We start from the raw sequence: 24,498 nt of genomic DNA on the forward strand, positions 1-24,498 counted from the left end.
TCAATGAACAGTGAGATTTTTATGAAATCCTTAGCCGCTACAGAAATTTACTACTCTCTCTCTCTCTTAGGTCCCTCTTGAAAGGCAAGAAAAGGTGCCTTTATAGGCAAGGAAGGTAGGGTAAACAACATATTTCAGCTTTGCATTCTTGCCCTTTTTGAATTTGCGTTTTTTTTTCTAGATAACCCTGATTAAAAATCTGAAATTCAATTTATACCCCCCACCCAGCTTCTTTGAAGCTTCTTGGTTAGTTAGAAAAAGATTCTATCAACCAATTGCCCCTAATTACCCTCTAAGCCCTAACTATTTACTGTATCATACCATATGGTCAAATTGACCCGGGGCTCAACCCCAAACCGGACTGCTTTTCCTTTCTTTTGGGCTTCCAAACTAACAACAACCCAATCCAATTCAGAAATTCGTAATAAACCCAACCCAGGCATGAAATAGAAATAATATTTTTAAAAAAAATAAAAGAACTACCTAACACTAGACACAAGCATGAAATAAACGTAATTAACATGATTTTGCTTTAATCATGCCAGCAAAAATTGCTTCAACAAGTAAACACTACCGAGGAACAGACAAGACGAATGAGAGAATAGTGAAGATGGAGTGAAAAATTAAAAAGAGCGGAGAAAGGAGAAGGAGTAGGGTACCTAATCAACAGATGCGAATGGTCAAAGCTTGCAGGAACTCAGACTTCTCGATTTGGAGCCGAAATTGGTCTCAATCATGCGTTCTTGTCATGAACGGACAAGAGAGGCCAGTTTCGACTGTAAACTTCTTGTGAAAACTGGAAAATTCGTTTCATCCTCACACTCTCCAGATCCAGACTTATCTCCGTTTGGTGACGATTTGAAGAATTGTGGTGAAGGATTGAAGGTCGGGGGTGAAAGAAGGTTATAGAGCCGGATTTTTGGGGGACAAATGGAGCTTCTTTGCTCTGCAAAAATGGCGGAATTCCTAAGGTTGTACTAGGTTTAAGATGTGAGAGAGATGAAGGAGATGAGAGATGAACGATTGACCTGTCTCTGAAGCCTTCGCACAATTTTAAGGGACAAAGGGGATAGTTTGCTGGCCGTTGGATGAAATCCAATGAAGGGTCGAGATTGAAAACAGCAAAACGACGTCGTTTTAGTGTTGAAGGGGCCGGACCGGGTTTAAGGCATTGGACCTGGGCGGGTTTTGAAAAAGGGGTGAATGGTTTGGGCCTGGATAAAGGCATCAGAGACTAGCCCAAATTTGATGTTCTTTTTCTTATTTTTTCTAGATTCCTTTTTGTTTTTCCTCTTTTTTCTCTTTTTTTTCAAAATTTAATTAATTCCTAAATTAACCCTTAGAACCTAATTAACTTAAATGAAAATACCAATTAAACCTAAATGATAATTAACACAAATAATAAAAAACAAACTAAAAGAAAACTACTCGAAATTGAAGTTAAAATTAAAAGGTGCAAATTAATCTATTTTTGTAATTTTCCCTTTTTATAAAATAACTAATTTCTAATTAATCTTTAAAAATGCAAAGTTAAATCCTAAAATGGAAATGAACATATTTTGCATTTTTCATTAATTAAAATGCACAGCCAAAATGCAAACAATTAACAAAAAATGCCACAAAATCCATAAAATAGCAAATAATGAAAAGAAATTTATTTTCTTGACTTTATTGGATTAATTCATATAGGGAAAAAATCACGTGCTCACAGCTGCCCCTCTTTGCTCGGAAACCTGAAGAGTTTTCGTGCAAAGATAAAGTGAGCGGATACGAGCGATTTTTGCACGTTTGAATACTCCGTGGGAAGCATTTTTTTGAAAGATTTGACCGCACCCTGCTTCGAGGTTGCCTACATATCCTTGCCTAAAAAGGAATCAAGTCTGTGTAGTTCGGGAATGTTTGGTAGCTAGGAGTACCATGAAGCTGTGATTTCACTATTGTTGTTGCTGCTGCTACTGCTTACTGAACCCCTTATTACACCATGTCAAAATAAAAAGAAGCTAGACTAAACTAAGATCTATGAATTACAAAACCTATCTATATCTTCAAACTGCTCCGGTGGTTCTTGTTTGCCTTGTTGACTTGTATTCTCCGGGTGAAGTTCCTCTGTTGTTGACTTGAATTGTAATCTGAGATGTTTTCCCTTTCTTCAGGTGGATGCCTGACTGCCAACTTGAACTACACATTGAGATGCTTTCCCTTTCTCAAGGTGGACACCTGACTGCCGAACTGTATATTGAGATGTTGCCCTTTTCTCCAGGTGGATGCCTGATTGCTGAACTTGATTTGTATTCCCTTGCTCTTCAGGCTGGCTCCTGACTGCTGAACTTGAATTATATTCCCATACTCTCCAGGCGAGCTCCTGACTGCTAAACATGAAATATATTCCCATGCTCTCCAAGCGGGCTCCTGATTGCTAAACTTGAAATGTATTCCCATGCTCTCCAGGCGGGCTCCTGACTGCTGACTTGAAATGTATTCCCTGCTCTCAGGCGGGCTCCTTACTGCTAAACTTGAATTTATTCCTTGCTCTCCAGCTAGGCTCCTGACTTCTGACTTGAAATGTATTCCCTGCTCTCCAGGCGGGCTCCTAACTGCCGACTTGAAATGTATTCCCTGCTCTCCGAGCGGGCTCCTGACTACTGACTTGAAATGTATTCCCTGCCCTGCAGGCGGGCTCCTGACTGCTAAACTTCAATGTATTCCCTTGCTCTCCAGGCGGGCTCCTGACTACTGACTTGAAATGTATTCCCTGCTCTCCAGGCGGGCTCCTAACTACTAAACTTGAATGTATTCCCTGCTCTCCTGGCGGGCTCCTGACTGCTAAACTTGAATGTATTCCCTGCTCTCCAGGCGGGCTCCTGACTGCCGACTTTAAATGTATTCCCTGCTCTCCAGGCGGGCTCCTGACTGCTGACTTGAAATGTATTCCCTGCTTTCCAGGCGGGCTCCTGACTGCTAAACTTGAATGTATTCCCTTGCTCTCCAGGCAGGCTCCTGACTGCTGACTTGAAATGTATTCCCTGCTCTCCAGGCGGGCTCCTGACTGCTAAACTTGANTTTTACCCGTATATTTAAGCTAGAGTTCACAGTCCACTATAAATACAGTGTTGCTTATAAATCCATAACATTTAAAATCACCCAGAGATGTAGGGTAAGCGAGCAATAGGAATAGGAGTCTAAACTGAGATCTGCCGTTTAAGTCATGACTACAAGAGGATGGAAACGAGCAGGAGAAACAGAAGTAAAACTAGGTAAACATGGATTGCATTTCATCAAACTTCACTTGAATTACATAGTTCCCATTCACTTGTTGCTCATAGATAGAGGAATACCTGGGAATAGAAATAGGAAAAGGAAGGTGAGAGCAATGAACAACAGCAGCAGGAGAAACCAGCCACAAGAAGCAAACCAGCAAAAATGATCTTGAACCCCAAAAATTGAAGTATTGCAGCCCAGAAACCAATTTCAACAAACAGCCAACCCAATAAACCTCAAAACTCAGACTCAATGACTAGACCTCAAATCATTTCAAAGCTCAAAAATCAGAAACTGAACCAGGAGGTGAAGGTTTCAAATTTCCAAACAAAACTCAATGGAACAGTATCTCTTATCACAATTTTCAGCTGTTTTGTTATTTCAGAATCTTCTTCTCCAAAATCTCTCAAAATCAAACCATTCTCAGCTCTCAAATAAACCAGCATTCATTTCAGGATTTAAAGATATAAGAAGTCACCCAAAAAAAAACACTCAGTGAACAGTGAGATTTTTATGAAATCCTTAGCCGCTACAGAAATTTACTACTTTTTCTCTCTTAGGTCCCTCTTGAAAGGCAAGAAAAGGTGCCTTTATAGGCAAGGAAAGTAGGGTAAATAACAGATTTTAGCTTTGCATTCTTGCCCTTTTTTACTTTTTTTTTTTTTGCCTAGATAACCCTGATTAAAAATCTGAAATTCAATTTATACCCCCACCCAACTTCCTAGAAGCTTCTTGGTCAGTTAGCAAAAGATTCTCTCAACCAATTGCCCCTAATTACCCTCTAAGCCCTAACTATTTACTGCATCATACCACATGGTCAAATTGATCCGGGGCTCAACTCCAAACCGGACTGCTTTTCTTTTCTTTTGGGCTTCAAAACTAACAACAACCCAATCCAATTCAGAAATTCGTAATAAACCCAACCCAAAATCCAAACTAGCAGAAATTGCAAACCCAAACTAGTTTCGAACTCAAAACAGAAACATTTTTTTTTAAAAAAAGATAAGAACTACCTAACACTAGACACAAGCATGAAATAAACGTAATTAACATGTTTTTGCTTTAATCATGCCAGCAGAAATTGCTTCAACAAGTAAACACTACCAAGGAACAGACAAGACGAATGAGAGAATTGTGAAGATGGAGTGAAAAATTAAAAAGAACGGAGAAAGGAGAAGGACTAGGGTACCTCATCAACAGATGCGAATGGACAAAGCTTGTAGGAACTCGGACTTCTCGATTTGGAGCCAAAATTGGTCTCAATCATGCGTTCTTGTCAAGAACGGACAAGCAAGGCCAGTTTCGACTCTAAACTTCTTGTCAAAACTGGAAAATTCGTTTCGTCCTCCCACTCTCCAGATCCAGACTTGTCTTCGTTTGGTGACGATTTGAAGAATTGTGGTGAGGTATTGAAGGTCGGGGGTGAAAGAAGGTTATAGAGGCGGATTTTGGGGGGAAGAATAGAGCTCCTTTGCTCTGCAAAAATGGCGGAATTCCTAAGGTTGTACTAGGGTTAAGATGTGAGAGAGATAAAGGAGATGAGAGATGAACGATTGACCTGTCTCTGAAGCCTTTGGACGATTTTGAGGGACAAAGGGGATAGTTTGCTGGCTGTTGGATGAAATCCAATGAAGGGTCGAGATTGAACACAGCAAAATGACGTTGTTTTAGTGTAGAAAGGGCCGGACCGGGTTTAAGGCATTGGACCTGGGCGGGTTTTGAAAAAGGGGTGAATGGTTTGGGCCTGGATAAAGGCATCAGAGACTAGCCCAAATCTGATGTTCTTTTTCTCATTTTTTCTAGATTCCTTTTTGTTTTTCCTCTTTATTTCTCTTTTTTTTCAAAATTGAATTAAATCCTAAATTAACCCTTAGAACCTAATTTACTTAAATGAAAATACCAATTAAACCTAAATAATAAAAAACAAACTAAAAGAAAACTACTCGAAATTAAAGTTAAAATTAAAAGGTGCAAATTAAACTATTTTTGTGATTTTTCCTTTTTATAAAATAACTAATTACTAATTAATCCTTAAAAATGCAAAGTTAAATCCTAAAATACAAATGCACATATTTTGTATTTTTTATTAATTAAAATGCACAGCCAAAATGCAAACAATTAACAAAAAATGCCACAAAATCCATAAAATTGCAAAAAATGAAAAGAAATTTATTTTCTTGAATTTATGGGAGTAATTCATATAGGGCAAAAATCACGTGCTCACACGCACGGCATCAGCCTTCGTACTTTTACTCTCTTTCCTCACCATATAATCAATAGAATCGGCACAGAATGGTACATCGTGCGGCACAGCATCACCCTTCGTGCTTTACACTCTTTCCTCACAATGATACAATGCACAGCATCACCGTTCGTGCTTTATCACTCTTTCACCCAAACAACAAACACAAACAATGGGGGCGAGGGAATAACAAGATAATAATAGGAATCCCGGCAAGGGAGCAACAATTAAACAATTAAATTCCGGCAAGGGAACAACATCAATAATATCAACATCCCGGCAAGGGAGATAACCAAACAAGCAAAAATATCCCGGCAAGGGAACAATTTAATAACTCTTCCTCTTTTCACTTTCACTTCACAACTCACTTTACCACTTGAGCCAATGCTCCAAAGGGTTTAATCAACTTACTTACTTTCACAAATTCGTAATATAACTTGAGCCCTTGCTCTATGATGTTCAAAAATCACAATTACTTCCTTAACTTTTCACAACAAATAGAAATCACTTCTAAAGCATAGAATATTCAATGAAATCATGAAAATCACATTATAAGACTCACGGTCATGCTAGACTTCAACGTATAGATACTCGTCACCATGCCTATACGTCGTACTCATCAATAATCACGTAGGAAATAGGACTCGACTCCTAATCCCTCAAGCTAAGGTTAGACACCTCGAACTTCCACGGCCAACTCAAGCCTCAAACATCGCTTTTCCTTTCAAATTTGGCTCCAACACAATCGAATCTATACACAATCGACTTAATAACATCAATAAATGCTAATCAATCCAATTCCAATGCTTAATTATAGCTTTCTAATCATTCTTCCCAAAAAACCAAAAATCGACCCCGGGCCCCCTTGGTCAAAACACGAGGTTCGAACCAAAATCCGATAACCTATTCACCCACGAGCCCGAATATATAATTACTTCCAGAATTCGACCCCAAAACGAGGTCTAAATCACAATTAATCAAAAAGCCCTAACTCTACCCAAATCCCTAATTTCTACCCTTAATTATATGTTTTAGACCTAGAAATCTAGTGGGGGTTAATGGAAAATGAAGAAAACAAGTTAAAGATTACATACCCAAGAGATTATGGTAAAGGAATGCTTCAGAAATCGCCTAAGAGCTTTGGAGAAGAAAGGGTTTATGAAATTTTTATGAAATCCCGTGAGGCTACTGTTCTGGAAATTTAAAATTTAACTGGGCGAATTTACTCTACGCGATCGCGACAGACCCTTCGCGTTCATGATGGGTCAAGCTGGTTAAGCCTTCGCGTTTGTATAGACGGGCTCGCGTTCACGAAGCTTTAGCTTCTCAAGCCCTCGCGTTCGCGTCCAACGAATCACGTTCGCGTAAGGCAACTACCCCACCCCCTTGTCCAGGTCCACTTGGCCTTCGCGTTCGCGTGGCCAGGTCCGCATTCGCGAAGGTATAAACCCCCATTGCCTCGCGTTCGCGGCCTGAGCTACGCGTTCGCGTAGAAGGATTCCCCTTCAGCAACAATTAACCCATCGCGTTCGCGTAGGTACTCCCGCAAACGCAAAGAAGGATATACCAGAAACCCAACAACTGAAAACCTGCAATTTTCTTAAGTTCAAAACTTTCCGAAACACTCCCAAGCCCTCGGGGCTCCTAACCAAACACACGTACTAACTCAACAACATCATACAAATTTATCCATGCGATCAAATCGCCAAAATAACCTAAATAGCCATGAATCAAACCTCAAAATTAAGAACTTTTTCTCAAACTTCATCAAGTATCAAATTTAGCAATTTAGGTCCAAATCACGTCAAACGACATCCGTTTTTAACCAATTTTTTCAGAAACATCTTAAATAATATATAAGACCTGTAACGGGCGCCAGAACCAAAATACGGGCCCGATACCAACACGTTCTAATCAAATTTCATTTTAAATTTTCATAAACAATTTCAGAAAATAATTTCCTTTAAAAATTCATTTCTCAGGCTCGGGACCTCGGAATTCAATTTCGGGCACACGCCCAAGTCCCATATTTTCCAACGTGCCCTCCAGGACCGTCCAATCACGGGTCCGGGTCCGTTTACCAAAAATGTAGGCCGAAGTAACTCATATTATAATTTCAAAACTTATCATTTTTAACAAATTTTCATATTTGAGCTTTCCGGCTAAGCGCCCGGACTGCGCACGTAAATCGAGGCAACTCTAAATGAGGTTTTCAAGGTCTCGGAGACACATAATTCAATTAAAAGCAAGTGATGACCCTTTGGGTCGTAACATTATCTCAGTTTGTTGTTTGCATTATGTTTATGGGATGTGTTGATTGCAGAGATTCTTAGTTACTGGGATGAAAGTTGCATGAAAAGACCTATAATCTCTTGAATTCATCATATAGGCGAGACCAACTAGTTTGGAATAAGGTTTAGCAATTGTTATTTTTCATATTTATATGGTCTGGTGTGTGATAGTAGTCTTTTTAGTTTCGTTAGATCATAATTTAGAGAATCCTTGTGTTAGAGAACTCCTAATTTGTCCTAACTACAAACTACTGTCTACTGGTATAAAAACCTATGAAATACAGTGGAATAAATTAAGAACCCACGCAGCTAGTTTGGAATTGAGGGGGTATTAAAGTAGCACATCTTTCACTGAGCAAAAATTTCATCCAACAATAGTTCTTCAAGATGACAACAAGTGAACATAAGGCTATCCAATTCTCACCGTCCTAATCTCATTATCTGATAAATATTGTCTGTGCCAAATGTCAATCTATATATCCCAGCTGATGTGGCATGTTTCCCAAGCCAGCATTCTTAATTATCTTTTTTCTCAAATTTTCATAATTATTTTCTTTTTTCCCCTTCTTCTATGTAATTTTTGAGTATTTTGATCCTTGGCAGAAAATTTAAGATACAGAATTAATTCTCACTTTTAAAGAGTAAATGCGTCTTTTCTAATCTCGTCAGTTAGACCGTAACGTAGATGTATTTCTCCAAAAAATTTCAGTCACTACTTCATACGCCACTTATAGAATTTGAAAGGACTCTTCAATCTTAAATTTTTAGCACCACTATATAAACAAATAGACATGCGTTCACAATCCAATTTCAAATCTTGTGCAACATGAATTAGCATGAATAGGTCAGATGCACAGATGAATGAGAGCAGAGGACTACGGCATTAAGAATCCAAAAGCCATTATGTATTTCATTGTTACTATCTTATGCTCCCGTTGGATCAACACCCTAACTTATTATACGAGTAACTTCATCTCTTCCGTCACTCTTCAATTATTCCAATACCGGTTGCATAGACACAGCAAAAGGTGACAGACTTCTTGGGTGAAACAAGTTTTCGTGGATATCTTGGGGTGAAACAAGAAGAAGAAAGGAAGTAGGGGTCAGATTCTTTGTAAAAGTTTTAGTCTGAAACTACAGTATTTTTGCTACTTGAACTCGTGTGAATACAATTTTTTTTTATTTATCCTCTTCCTTTTTTTAATGATGAGAACCATTTGAGGATTTAGCATAAAACTAGGAAGACATTAAATATAGGCGAAAAGAGGGGAGTGATCCATATATGGAGTGATAGGGACCCATCTTTATTCAATTACCGGTAATCAATACATATTCTCATTGACACATCCTTATTCTTGACAAATAACACCGGCGCACCCCAGGTGAGACACTGGGTCTAATGAAACCCTTCTCAAGCAAATCCTGCAACTGCTCCTTTAACTCTTTCAACTTCGGCGGGGCCATACGATATGGCGGGATAGAAATGGCCTAAGTGCCCGAAACCAGATCAATGCAGAAGTCTATATCCCTCACTACAACATAAGGTATTTATAGCTACAAAATCTCAGCTACGAATTTAAAAATCATGGCTAATACCTAACAATAGCTACAAAAATTAGAATTTCCTGGCTATTTACACATTAGTAAAATTTGCTAGCCACGAAAATTAAATTGGTAAAGCTAATTCCTTATTTTTGTTATAATTGCTAACAACCGTAGCAATAATTGGCTAAATAGCTACAAAGTTATTGCTACAATAAAATTGCGTAGCTAATTTAGATGTTTTAGGCACACATTAAAAGTTATTGTAGCAATAGTAACCTTTTAGCCACGATAAACTGTTTAAAACAAAATATTGTAGCTAAAGAAAAACATTTGCCTCAAGTTATAAAAAATTGTGGCAATAGGTAAATGATATAGCCACTGATTTATTGGTATGACAAAATATTGTAGCTAATTGTTAGTTGTTGCTACAAACTGAAAGTTATTGTAGCAGAATAAACCTTGTAACCATAATAAATTATTTAAAATAAAATATTGCAGCTAGATAAATATTTTTGCTTCAAGTTCTAAGAAACGAGGGCAATAATTGGCTTAATAGCTATAGTTATTTTTCATTACAGGCTAATCTTGTCACGACCCAAAATCCACTAAGGGTCGTAATGACGCCGGATACTGCTGTCAGGCAAGCCAACAAAATTACTTGATCAAATTCTCGTTTTAATACTTTTGAAATCTAGGATTTTCCTTCAAATTTAGCAATTTAAAAGACAATTGTCTCAAATCAAATTTAGATAATAAGCAGTTAATACAAAATACTTCAAAACCATCCCAGAACCCGGTGTCACAAGTGCATGAGCAATTTCTAAGAAAAATCGAATAAAGTACAATGACTCTCCGGAATACAATTGGACAGGAATTAAATAAAATTCTGAAGAAGACTATACTAGCTGCGGGTCGCCTCGAGGGAATAGAGCTCACCTAGTCTCCGTGTCAACCATGGCGCTATGCCACTAAGCCAGTAGCCTCATATAAACCCGTGCAACAAAAATTCACAGTAAGTGTAGTATGAGTACGAAAACAACGTGTATTCAGCAAGTATCCCGTCTAATCTACTAGAGGTCCAATAATAATATACTAAAAGTGTGAGGAAATCAGAGATTTTATATAGCAGTTCTAACTCACAAAGCCGGAAAACAGGCAAAAACACCTTCAACAGATAATAAAGGATTTTCAAGGTTTACTTTTCATTATCTTATCAATTTATCTCAAGCCACGAAGGGCAATTTCATATTTAAAATTATCAAGCCACAATATATCATGCTCAAATCGTGCCGAGGTCGACGGCTTGCTCCAACAAAAATAAAATGTGCACTTGCCGAGGGTCGACGGTACGCCTATAGATGCATCTATTACCCCACTCGCGAACCAACCTGCGACGCGGTCAACATAAAATAAACACACACCCTGCTCGCGAATCATGCATGTGACGCAGGTACACATATGGATACATGCTCAAACAATCAATCAAGAATTATCGGGGGACATTGTCCAAATAAAAGAAATTCTCTTTTAACAATTCGAGAAAGTAACGTTTAATCCCTTTTTAAATTCATTTACTAATCCAAGGTGATTTAAGCAATTCAAGCCGTCAATAAGTTTGCAGTTAATCCAAGTATAGCATGCTTTTTGGGTCCTAGACAACCCGGACAATAGCATGATAGTAGCTACGCACGGACTCTTGTCACCGCGTGCGTACGTAGCCCCCACAAATAGGAGCACATAATCAATTATTTCACCTATGGGGACAATTCCCTTTTACAAGGTTAGAAAGGAGACTCAACTCGCTCCGAAGATCCATAACCGGCATTCCACACCCTTCCAAAGACTCTAATTGATGCACCATGCTCCAAAACTAGCCAACGGTTACGCAACTCCATTAATATATTCTCAAATATTCATTACAATCTAATTTATAGCAATTCCTAACTCCGATCGAAAAGTTGCCCAAAACGCCCTCGGGCCTGGAATCCGAAATTTTTCGAAGATGAAGATTACCCATGACCTTAGAAACTCAAATATATAGTTTTTTGCTAAATTCCATGCTCAATATTGTGGTCAATTCCAAGAAATGTCAATTTCTAGTTTTTCCACCAAAACCCCAATTTTTCCATAATTTCCTTGCCTAAATCCATGTATAAACTTTGTATTTAACTCAAAGCTAGCATTAATTACTTACCTCATGACGAGTGACGAAAATGGCACCTCAAAGCTACTCCCCATCGGCTCCAATGGAAGAAAATGGGGTTGAAATGAACCCAACCCCGAATTTTAAAAGACCTCACTGCCTCAGCTATTTCCGCACATGCGGTCCCTTGACCGCTTCTGCGGTTCCGCAGGTGCGATTAAAATATCGCATTTGCGGTCCTCCCTAGGCTGCCCCTTTTCGCTTCTGCGACAAATCTTTCGCAGGTGCGGTCGCGCTTCTGCGGAACATTGACCGCATCTGCGGTCCTCTCCAGCAGCCCCTCTTCCGCTTCTGCGACCCCTCTACCGCTGGTGCGGTCCCGCATCTGTGGAAATATGACCACATCTGCGGTCCCTTCTCTTGTAGCCCAAAACTGCTTCTGCGGTTGAAGTGCCACATCTGCGGCCCCGCATTTTCGGTCCAAAAACCACAGATACAGTTATGACAGCAACCAGCAAACCTTAGCCTTCCAAAAATCCCATTTTCGATCCGTTAACCACCCGGAATCCACCCGAGGCCCCCGGGACCCCAACCAAACATACAAACCAATCCCAAAACACATTACGGACTCGCTCGAGGCCTCAAATCGCATCAAACAACGCTAAAATCATGAATCGACCTCCAATCCAAACTTAATGAACTTCAAAATTTCAAACTTCTATTTCCGATGTTTAAACCTATCAAATCACGTCCGATTGACCTCAAATTTTGCGCACAAGTCATATTCGGCATTACGGACCAACTCCAACTTTCGGAATCGGATTTTGACCCCAATATCAAAAAGTCCACTTCCGGTCAAACTTCTCAAAACATTCAATTTTCTATCCTTAGCCAAAAGACTTCAAAATGACCTACGGACCTCCGAATTCACTTCTGATCGCGCCTCCAACTCCAGTATCACCATACGGAGCTATTCCCAGACTCGAAATCCCAAACTATCATGACCCGAATTTCCCACCCTCGGGGGTGGTGATGGTGCTACTAATAGGAGCTAGGCAAGCCAACTTAATAAATTTTTCATTAAAACACATATTCCCTTTTTACAATTAACAACATTAATATAAAAGCAGTGGAATTAAAATCATAAGCGAAAGTCTTAAATTTAGATAACTGAATAAAACGCGGAATCCTAACATGTATCTCTACCCTAGAACTGGAGTCACATACTCACAAACATCTAAGAAGTACTAAATACAAAGTCTAAAAGAAACATAAATCTGTTTATCTCGAATACAATGAGATGACAGTCAAAAGTAAGGATAGAGGAGACGCCGGGCATGCGGACGCCTGCAAGGCTACCTCGGTGTCTCGATGGACTGAAGGCCTGCTCTCGTGCTAGTACTGTTGTTGCTGCTCGAAACCTGGACCTGTGCAAAAATGCACAGAGTGTAGCATCAGCACAACCGACCCCATGTGCTGGCAAGTGTCTAGCCTAACCCCGGCGAAGTAGTGACGAGGCTAGGCCAGACTACTACATAAACTTGTGCAATTCGAATATATACATACCACAGAGAGAAAGACAAGAAGTAAATAGCCAATAAAGGAAGGGGGAAACATGCGGTGGGAAGACAACAGTTACAAACAGGAAATCTCAATATAAAGATAGAAACAGCCAAGAGAATTTACAACTAACAACGAAACAAAGATCCAAAATAAAACACACTTGAATCAGCAATTATTGCGGCGCGCAACCCGATCCTAATATATATCAATACTGTTGTGGCGTGCAACCCGAACCACAATGTCATTGTTCTGGCGTGCAACTCGACCCATACCATCATTGTTGCGGCGTGCAACCCGGCCCATACCATCATTGTTGCGGCGTGCAACCCGACCCTCAAATACCACTGTTGCGACGTGCAACCCGACCCATATCGTTTAGCATTGTTGCGGCGTGCAACCCGACCCTCAAATATAACTGTTGCGGCGTGCAATCTGATCCATGTATATATCATTGTTGCGGCGTGCAACCCGACCCAAACCGTCATTGTTGCGGCGTGCAACCCGCACCATATCATTTAACACTCTTCCTCAACCAATCAACAATCACAACAAGGGCAAGGGCATAATAAAACAAGAATGGAAGTCCCGGCAAGGGCATACAATCAAACAAATAGAAACCCGGCAAGGGTACAACATCAATAACCAACAACGTCCCGGCAAGGGAATAAATCATTAACTCTTCTCTTTCTTTCGTTTTCATCTCATGATTCACATTATCACTTAAGCCAAGCTCTAAGGAGTTACTTATACCATATACCTTCACAATTTATATTTCTAAACCGAGCCGATGCTCCATGGAGTTCCAAGGTCACAATTTCTATCACAAAGCCTTTACAACATATAGAAGTCATCAAGTAAGCACGGAATGCATAACAACTACTAACTATCCGCAAATAAGGACTCACGGTCATGCTAGACACCAATGTATAGATACTCGTCACCATGCCCATACATTGTACTCGATCAATTAGCAATTAGCACACAAGACTCAACTCATATTCCCTCAAGCTAGGGTTAAACCAAACACTTACCTCGAAGCCTTGAATTCCACTCAATCCTCAACTATCGCTTTACCCCGCGATTCCACCGCGAATTCGCTCGAATCTAATCACAAATTGCTCAATTACTTTAATAATCACTAAATGAATCAATTTGAATGGATAAAAATGAATTCCCAAGTTTTTCCCAAAGTTTCTAAAATCGCCCCCGGGCCCACGTGGTCAAGACCTGAGGTTCGAACCAAAACCCGGTCACCCATTCCCCCACGAACCCAAATATGTAATTTGTTTTGAAATCGGACCTCAAATTGAGGTCCAAATCCCCAATTATTAGAAAACTTAGGTTCTACCCAAAACCCCCAATTTCACCCATGAAAATCGTTGATTTTTAAGTGAAAAACATGATAAATGATGTTAATGATTGAAAGAAACGAGTAAAAATCGACTTATAATTGATTTGGGATGAAACTTGTTCTTGAAAATTCGCCTAAGGAGTTTGGATTTTAAAAGAATGGTGAAAAATGGCGAAAATTCGACTAAGTATGAAATTGCTGAGTCTCTGATGCCGCAATTGCGAACTGCGAACCCCGACCAAAATATGGGAATTGCCAACACTGCTTCGCATTTGCGAAGCCAGGCATACCAGGGGACCTTCGCATTTGCGAAGTAGGTCTCGCATTTGCGAACCCTAGACTTCTGCATTTGCGAAGAATATCATCGCATTTGCGATCCTTGTCAGGCCTGGGCTGGTTTCACATTTGCGAAACAGCCTTCGCATTTGCGATATCGCATTTGCGAACCAGGCTTGCGAAGCCTGCAGGCCTGTTCATACCAGATTTTTCCCAAGTTTAAAATGCACTCCGACGCCTATCCAAAACTCACCCGAGCCCTCGGGGCTCCAAACCAAATATACACACAACCTCAAAAACATCCCACGGACTTATCCGTGCGATCAAATCGCCAAAATAACATCATACACATCGAATTAACCTCAAAATTGATAATTCCTTCTAAGTTTTCATAAAACATCAAATTTCCATTTTTAAGTCCGAAACACGTCAAACGACGTCCATTTTCAACCAAACTTCACAGAAAGCACTTAAACCATATATAAGACTTGTACCGGGCGCCGGAACCAAAATACGGGCCCGATACCGATACGTTCTAATCAAATTTCATTTCAAATTCCCTTAGATTTTTTCAGAAAACAATTTCACACAAAAATTCATTACGCGGGCTCTGGACCTCGGAATTCGATTCTGGGCATACGCCCGAGTCCCATATTTTTTCTACGGACCCTCCGGGACCGTCAAATCACGGGTCCGGGTCCGGGTCCGGGTACCCAAAATGTTGACCGAAGTCAAATTTACTCATATTAATATCAAAATTTATCATTTTTCACACAGAATTCATATTTAAGCTTTCCGGTTACGCGCCCGGACTGCGCACACATATCGAGGCAACCCCAAATGAGGTCTTCAAGGCCTCGAAAGCACAGAAAGAGTAGGGAAACAAGTGATGAACCTTTGGGTCGTCACATTCTCCACCTTTAAAACAACTGTTCGTCCTCAAATGGACAAAAGAAAGAAGTACCAGAGTCGGGGAAAAGATGGGGATAACGGCTCCTTATATCAGACTCGGACTCCCAGGTCAATGCCTCAGGGGGATAACTTCTCCACTGAACGCCAACAGAGGGAAAACTCTTGGATCTCAACTGACGAACCTGCTGGTCTAGAATAGCTACCGGCTCCTCCTCATAAGATAAACCCTTGTCCAACTGGATAGTGCTGAAATCTAACACGTGGGCTAGATCCCCGTGATACCTCCGAAGCATGGATACATGAAAAACTGGATGCACGACTGATAAGCTCAGCGGCAATGCAAATCTGTAAGTCACCTCTCCCACTTGATCAAGGATCCCAAATGGCCCAATGAACCTAGGGCTAAGTTTGCCCCTCTTCCCAAATCTCATCACGCCCTTCATAGGCGACACTAGGAGCAATACCCGCTCACCAACCATGAAAGCTACATCTCGAACCTTACGATCTGCATACCTCTTTTGCCGCGACTGAGCCGAACGAAGCATGTCCTGAATGATCTTGACCTTGTCCAAGACCTCCTGAACCAAATCCGTACCTATCAACCAAGCCCCTCCCGGCTCAAACCACCCAATCCGAGACCGACACCGCCTACCATATAAAGTCTCATAAGGAGCCATCTGGATGCTCGACTGGTAGCTGTTGTTGTAGGAAAACTCCGCCAAAGGCAAGAACTGATCCCACGAACCTCCAAAGTCAATAACACAAGCCCGGAGCATATCCTCCAAAATCTGAATAGTCCGCTCGGACTGACCGTCTGTCTGAGGATGAAATGTTGTGCTCAACTCAACCCGTGTGCCCAACTCTCGCTGAACTGCGCCCTAGAAGCGTGAGGTAAACTGCGTACCCCGGTCTGAAATAATCGATGCCGGCACACCATGAAGGCGAACAATCTCCCGGATATAAATCTCAGCTACTCTCTCGGATGAATAGGAGATTGCCACAGGAATGAAATGCGCTGACATGGTCAGCCTATCCACAATGACCGAAACTACATCGAACTTCTTCCGAGTCAACGAAAGTCCGGTAACGAAGTCCATAGTGATCCTCTCCCACTTCCACTCGGGAAGCTCAATCCTCTGAAACAAACCACCAGGCCTCTGATGCTCGTACTTAACCTGCTGACAGTTCAAACAACGAGCCACATATGCAACAATATCCTTCTTCATCCTACGCCACCAATAATGTTGCCGTAAGTCCTGATACATCTTTGCGGCACTCGGATGAATAGAGTACCGGGAACTGTGAGCCTCGTCCAATATCAACTCTCGAAGTCCATCCATATTAGGCACACATACTCGCCCCTGAAATCTCAAAACTCCATTCGCATCTAAGGTAACCTGCTGGGCACCTCCACGCTGCACCGTGTCCCGGAGGACACACAAATGGGGATCATCAAACTGCCGATCACGGATACGCTCCAATAATGAAGAACGAGCGACCGTTCAAGCCAACACACGACTGGGCTCAGAAATATCCAGTCTCACGAACTGATTGGCTAGGGCCTGAACATCCAAAGCAAGCGGCCTCTGACTGACTGGAATATAAGCAAGACTGCCCATACTGGCTGACTTTCTACTCAAAGCGTCGGCCACCACATTGGCCTTCCCCAGATGATATAAAATGGTGACATCATAATCCTTAAACAACTCCAACCACCTCCTCTGCCTCAAATTCAACTCCTTTTGCTTGAACAAGTACTGAAGACTTTTTTGGTCAGCGAACACCTCACATGCCATGCCATGCAAATAGTGCCTCCAAATCTTCAAGGCGTGAACAATGGCTGCCACTCTAAATCATGCACTGGATAGTTCTTCTCATGAATCTTCAACTGCCTCGAAGCGTAGGCTATGACCTTGCCATCCTGCATCAATACCGCACCAAGTCCAATACGGGAGGCATCATAATAAATGGTATAAGGCCCAGATCCTGTGGGCAAAACCAACACTGGTGCCGTAGTCAGAGCTGTCTTGAGCTTCTGAAATCTCGCCTCACACTCGTCTGACCATCTGAACTGGGCACCCTTCTGGGTCAACCTGGTCATCGGGGCTGCAATAGATGAAAACCCCTCCACAAACCGACGATAGTAGCCTGCCAATCCTAAGAAACTCCGAATCTTTGTAGCTGATGCTGGTCTAGGCCAGTTCTTGACTGCCTCAATCTTTTTAGGGTCCACCTGAATACCCTCTGCTAATACAACGTGACCCAGAAATGCTACTGAACTCAACCAGAACTCACACTTGGAGAACTTGGCATATAATTGACTATCCCTTAGAGTCTGAAGAACCACTCTAAGGTGCTGCTCGTGCTCCTCCTGGCTGCGGGAGTACACCAAAATATCATCAATGAAGACTATCACGAACATGTCCGAATATGGCCTGAACACTCGGTTCATCAACTCCATAAACGTTGCTGAGGCATTGGTCAACCCAAATGACATGACCAAGAACTCATAACGCCCATACCGAGTGCGGAACGCTGACTTAGGGACATCGGATGCCCTAATCCTCAACTGATGGTAGCCAGATCTCAAGTCAATCTTGGAGAATACTCTGGCACCCTGAAGCTAGTCGAACAAATCATCAATCCTCGGCAGTGGATACTTATTCTTAATCGTTACCTTGTTCAACTGCCGGTAATCTATGCACGTCCTCATCGATCCGTCCTTCTTCTTGATAAATACCACTGGCGCGCCCCAAGGCGAAACACTATGTCTGATAAAACCCTTCTCTAACACTGCTTCGCATTTGGAAGCCAGGCATACCAGGGGACCTTCGCATTTGCGAACCTTGGACTTCCGCATTTGCGAAGAATATCATCGCATTGCGATCCTTGTCAGGCCTGGGCTAGTTTCACATTTGCGAACCAGCCTTCGCATTTGCGATATCGAATTTGCGAACCAGGCTTCGCAAATGCGAAGCCCGCAGGCCTGTTCATAACAGATTTTTTCTAAGTTTAATATGCACTCCGACGCCTATCCAAAACTCACCCGAGCCCTCGTGGCTCCAACCCAAATATGCACACAACCTCAAAAACATCCTACAGACTTATCCGTGCAATCAAATCGCCAAAATAACATCATATACATCAACTTAACCTCAAAATTAATAACTCCTTCTAAGTTTTCATAAAACATCAAATTTTCATTTTTAAGTCCGAAACACGTCAAACGACGTCCATTTTCAACCAAACTTCACAGAAAGCGCTTACACCATATATAAGACTTGTACCGGGTGCCGGAACCAAAATACGGGCCCGATACCGATACATTCTAATCAAATTTCATTACAAATTCCCGTAGATATTTTCAGAAAATAATTTCACACAAAAATTCATTACTCGGGCTCTGGACCTCGGAATTCGATTCCGGGCATACGCCCGAGTCCCATATTTTTCTACGGACCCTCCGGGACCGTCAAATCACGGGTCCGGGTCCGTTTACCCAAAATGTTGACCGAAGTCAAATTGACTCATATTAATATCAAAATTTATCATTTTTCACACAAAAGTCATATTTAAGCTTTCCGGCTACACGCCCGGACTGCGCACGCAAATCGAGGCAACCCCAAATGAGGTCTTCGAGGCCTCGAAAGCATAAAAAGAGTAGGGAAACAAGTGATGACCCTTTGGGTCGTCGCACAAACGGACATCGATAACACTGAAATACACTTCAAGCAAAACTCATGAAGTTTCTTCCAAAATGCTAACTTCCACAATAGGTAGCAAAACTCTCCCGGGTCATCCAAGACCCAAACCGGGCATACGCCCAAGTCCGAAATCATCATACGAACGTGCTGGAACCTTTAGATCCTGATTCCGAGGTCGTTTACTCAAAATTCCAATCCTAGTTAATTCTTCAAACTTTAAGCTTCCGAAATGAGAATTCTCTTTCCAAATCAACTCCGGACTTTCCAAAATTCAATTCCGTCCACGCGTGCAAGTCATAATGCCTGAAATGAAGCTGCTCATGGCCTCAAACCGTTGAATGACGTGCAGAGCTCAAAACGACACAAATCTAGCCACAAATTTATTGCTCTGATAAAATTTCATAGCTAATCATCAGCTTTTGCCACAAGTTGAAACTTGCTACAGTAATAATAACCTAAAAGACTTATGAAATTATTCGAAACAAAATCTTGTAGCTAATGATTTTTTCTTCAAACTAGAAAGAAAATGAAAATTGTTGTGACGACAAAAGTGATGAATATTTTTGCTTGATTATGAAAATAAAGCCAAGAGTTATCTAACATTATTAGGTAATAAAATATTAATGTCAAATGTAACCGTTGTATTTTTCTTATAAGATAGAAAAATAGTAATTGTATATGATTAATAGCCTATTTGGCCAAGCTGGAGAATCAACATATTTTGAGAAGTACTTTTCAAAGAGAGAAGCAGTTTGTGTTTGGCTAATCACTTTTAAAAGCACTTTTGAGCAATAATTTGTTGGGCCAAGTTTTTAGAAAGTGCCTTTAAGTATGAAATTACGAATAAGAACATGAATAGATTTACGTAATAGTTAATATTATAAGTAAATAAATAATCTCAAAATTTTGTTATTACAAGCAATAAATAAATCTTTTCATTTTATTTAAATAAAATATGAAAATAAAATTAATACGTACTTAATTCTGTTAATATAAGTTAAATATGTTAAAAATTATTCAATAAATATAAAAGCATTCACGCCTAAATTTACTATATATTAGAAAGCTATCCTAAAAAAAAAGAAGAAATACTCATACATTATCCTAAGTATTAGGTTTAATGGTTATTTTGGTATATACTATTATATTTTGTTAAGAGTATTTTTGGTAAGATAAAAAGTCAAAACTGCTTCTGCTTCTGCTTTTGGGAAGAAGCTACTTTTTTTTACTTCTCAGAAAGTGCTTCTGCTTCTTCCCAAAACCACTATCTTTTTTTTCCAAAAAAGCTTGGTGAGACACCTCAAGTTAGGGAAAAAGTACTTTTACGGAAAAAAAATACTTTTGGCCTCTTGAGAAGCTTGGCCAAACACCATAAGAAAGAAAATAGTAATTATATATGAGATTAAATAATTGCTTGAAATGCAAAATTAATCTTCATTCTTAAATAATATCATTTGTTTACTTGCTTATATCAGCAAAACTTATCAATTGTCTTTTTAGACTTATCAAGCTCATATTTTATTTTATTGCAGTTGTTGTTAGTTATATATTATTTTAGGTAAAATTTGAATTATTATTAATAATTGTGGATATTTATGTATGTCATATACTTTATTACTTTTAAATAAATGTACTTATTTAATTCCAAAAAATATTTATATTGAAGACTTTAATTGTTCTAGTGATAATTATGTATGGTCCTTAAAATTTTTTTTATCACTTTATCATATATATATAATTGTGGATATTTATATATATATGTATATATATATACAATTCATGTTAAATAAGTGCTCATATAATGAAGAGCTTTGTTGGGGGAGGGTTGGTACATTTAATTTTGATAAATGACCAAAGGCTTCAATTATATACAAGAAACATATTTAATACCACAAGAAATAATAATAATAATTTGAATGAAAAATGACATTTTGTAGCTACATAATCACGGATTTAGAATGAAATGATTTCATCACTAATTAGAATTTTTATATTGAAATAATAAGTTCTGAAATAAAAAATAAAATTTATTGCTAAAAAGTAAAATTTATTTCTCTTGTATCTGTGGTATTTGTATTAGGAAGTAAATAAAACTAAATATATAAGAAAAGGACGACTTAACCTAAACCTCTAAACCAAACCTAAACTTCTACCCCACCCCTCAGCCGCCACTCACCTCTCCATTTTATTACTCATTTCTTGAACAATAGTCAGTGTTAATTTAAAGTTGGAAGAACAAAGAGGAGTAAGAAGGTAACCCCACAACTCCTTATTTATAGACAAAATCTTTAACCTGTTAGTTCGTTTCTTTTATATGGTAGGATTTTTTAATCTTCTTACACCGACTTGAGTTTGGGGTTTTAAGTCCAATTTACGAGTTATTCCAGCAATTTGATAGATATTATGGCTTATTTGTTTTATAAGTAGTGTGTATGATTTTGAAAATTTAATAGGTTTTATGCCGTACACCTACTTGACTTACGTTTCTACTTCAATTGTTTGTTTTTGATTTATAGGGTGCTAAAAAAAAGTGCCTTTGAGAAATTTTAATCTCTTCTAATGCCAAATAATATGTTCTACTTGTTTTTTCATCTCCTTAAGTTTTATGATGTTTATTTAAATGCTTTTTCTTTTGTCTTCTGTGTTGGAAATTTTTTTAGATTTTTTCCACCTTGATTCATGGCTAGTATTTTCTTATTTCATAATTTATTGATTTTTTCAATTACTAACTGTAAATGCATCTAAATTCGTACATATTTTGATAATTCAAATATAAGTTTCTCACATGATCATGTTATTTTATTTTTTCAGCATAGTGATTACGGAGAGTGTTTCATTATTCTTGGATGCATGAAGATCAAGCGCAACGAGGGTGGCAACATGAATCATCAAGCAAATACTTATGTTCTTTTAATATGAAATTTTGTACTTTATTTTTTATCTTTGTAACAGTCAAGCCTCACATTGGCTATTTATTTTCCTCAAATTTTGGTTATTGTAGAAGTGTCATGACCCAAAAACCACTAAGGGTCATGGTGGGGCCGGACACCGCTATCAGGCAAGCCAACCAAATACTTAACTACATTTTCATTTTAATACTTTTGAAATCTAGGATTTTCCTTCACATTTAGCAATTTAAAAGACAGTTGTCTCAAATCAAATTTAAATGATAAGCAGATACTACCAAATACTTCAAAACCATCCCAGAACCCGGTGTCACAAGTGCATGAGCATCTACTGAAAAGGAAATAAAATACAACAACTGTCCAGAATACAGTGGATAGGAAGTAAACACAGTATACAGGAAGGGACTGCTCTGGCTGCGGCCGTCTCGAATAATGCAGCTCACCTAGTCCCAGAATCATCCGTGCTGCTACGCCCAGTAGGCCGCTAGAGTTACATATACCTGTGCCGCAAAAATGTACAGAAGTGTAGTATGAGTACATAAACAACGTGTACTCAATGAGTGTCCCGTCTAATCTCGAAGAAGTAGAGATGAGATAGTCGACTTCGATACATACTAGTGGTCCAATAATGAAGTCAGTAATACATTAAGCTATGGATTTCAATAAACATGATTTTAGTCCAATTAGAAGGAAACAAGTAACAATTAATTCTTTTATAGGAAATTTCCAAAATTCCTTTTCGTAATTATCCATATATTTTCAAGCCATGAAGAGGCAATAATAACTTAAATGAGTTCAAGGCAGCAATACAAGCATGCACATATTATGCGAGGTCGACGGCCCGCTCCAACAGAAATGTAAACTGTGCACTTGCCGAGGGTCGACTGCGCGCCTATAGATACATCTATTTAATTTACCGAGGCGTTCGGCTCGTTCCATAAATAAATACATAGACAGTCAATCAAGAAGTCCACACGGAGTAAATATCCAATGAAAGCAAGTCCTCTTTTTAACCATTCAAGAAAATGAGGTTTTCTCTATTTAGAAATGCATTTACTAATTTGATGTGATTTAAGCAATTCAGGCTATCAATAGGTTCATAAATAATCCAAGTATAGCATGCTTTTGGGTCCTAACTACCCGAACAATAGCATAATAGTAGCTACGCATGGACTCTCGTCACCTCGTGCGTACGTAGCCCCCACGATTAGGAGCACATAATCGATTATTTCACCTATGGGGACAATTCCCTCTTACAAGGTTAGAAAGGAGACTCACCTCACTCCGAAGATCCATAACCGGCATTCCACGCCCTTTCGAAGACTCAAATTGATGCACCACGCTCCAAAACTAGCCAACGGTTACACAAATCCATTAATATATACTCAAATATTCATTACAATCTAATTTATAGCAATTCCTAACCCCGATTGAAAAGTTGACAAAAATGCCCTTGGGCCCACGTGCCCGAAATTCGAAATTTTTCGAAGATAAAGATTACCCACGACCTTAGGAACTCAAATATATAATTTTCGCTAAATACCATACTCAATATCGTGGTCAAATTCCAAGAAATGTCAATTTCTAGGTTTTCCACCAAAACCCTAAATTTTCCATAATTTCCTTGCCTAAATCAATGTATAAACTTTGTATTTAACTCAAAGCTAGCATAAATTACTTACCTCATGACGAGTCACGAAAGTGGCACCTCAAAGCTGCTCCCCATGGGCTCCAATGGAAGAAAATGGGGTTGAAATGAACCCAACCCCGAATTTGAAAAGACCTCACTGCCTCAGCTATTTCTGCACCTACGGTCCCTTGACCGCTTCTGCGGTTCCGCAAGTGCGGTTAAAATGCCGCATTTGCGGTCCTCCCTAGGCTGCCCCTTCTGGCTTCTGCGACAACTCTTCCGCAGATGCAGTCCCGCTTCTGCGGAACAATGACCGCATCTGCAATCCTCTCCAGCTGCCCCTCTTCCGCTTCTGCGACCCCTCTACCGCAGGTGTGGTCCCGCATCTGTGGAAATAAGACTGCATCTGCGGTCCCTTCTCTTCTAGCCCAAAACCGCTTCTGCTTTGACAGCAACCAGCAAACCTCAGCCTTCCAAAAATCCCATTTTCGATCCGTTAACCACCCGGAATCCACCCGAGGCCCCCGGGACCCCAACCAAACATACCAATCAATCCCAAAACACATTACGGACTTGCTCGAGGCCTCAAGATGCCTCCAAAAACGCTAAAATCATGAATCAACCTCCAATCCAAACTTAATGAACTTTCAAATTTCAAACGTCTATTTCCAATGTTT

The sequence above is a fragment of the Nicotiana attenuata genome, chromosome 3, assembly GCF_001879085.1.
Source record: "Nicotiana attenuata strain UT chromosome 3, NIATTr2, whole genome shotgun sequence".
In the NCBI taxonomy this organism is placed as follows: Eukaryota; Viridiplantae; Streptophyta; class Magnoliopsida; order Solanales; family Solanaceae; genus Nicotiana; species Nicotiana attenuata.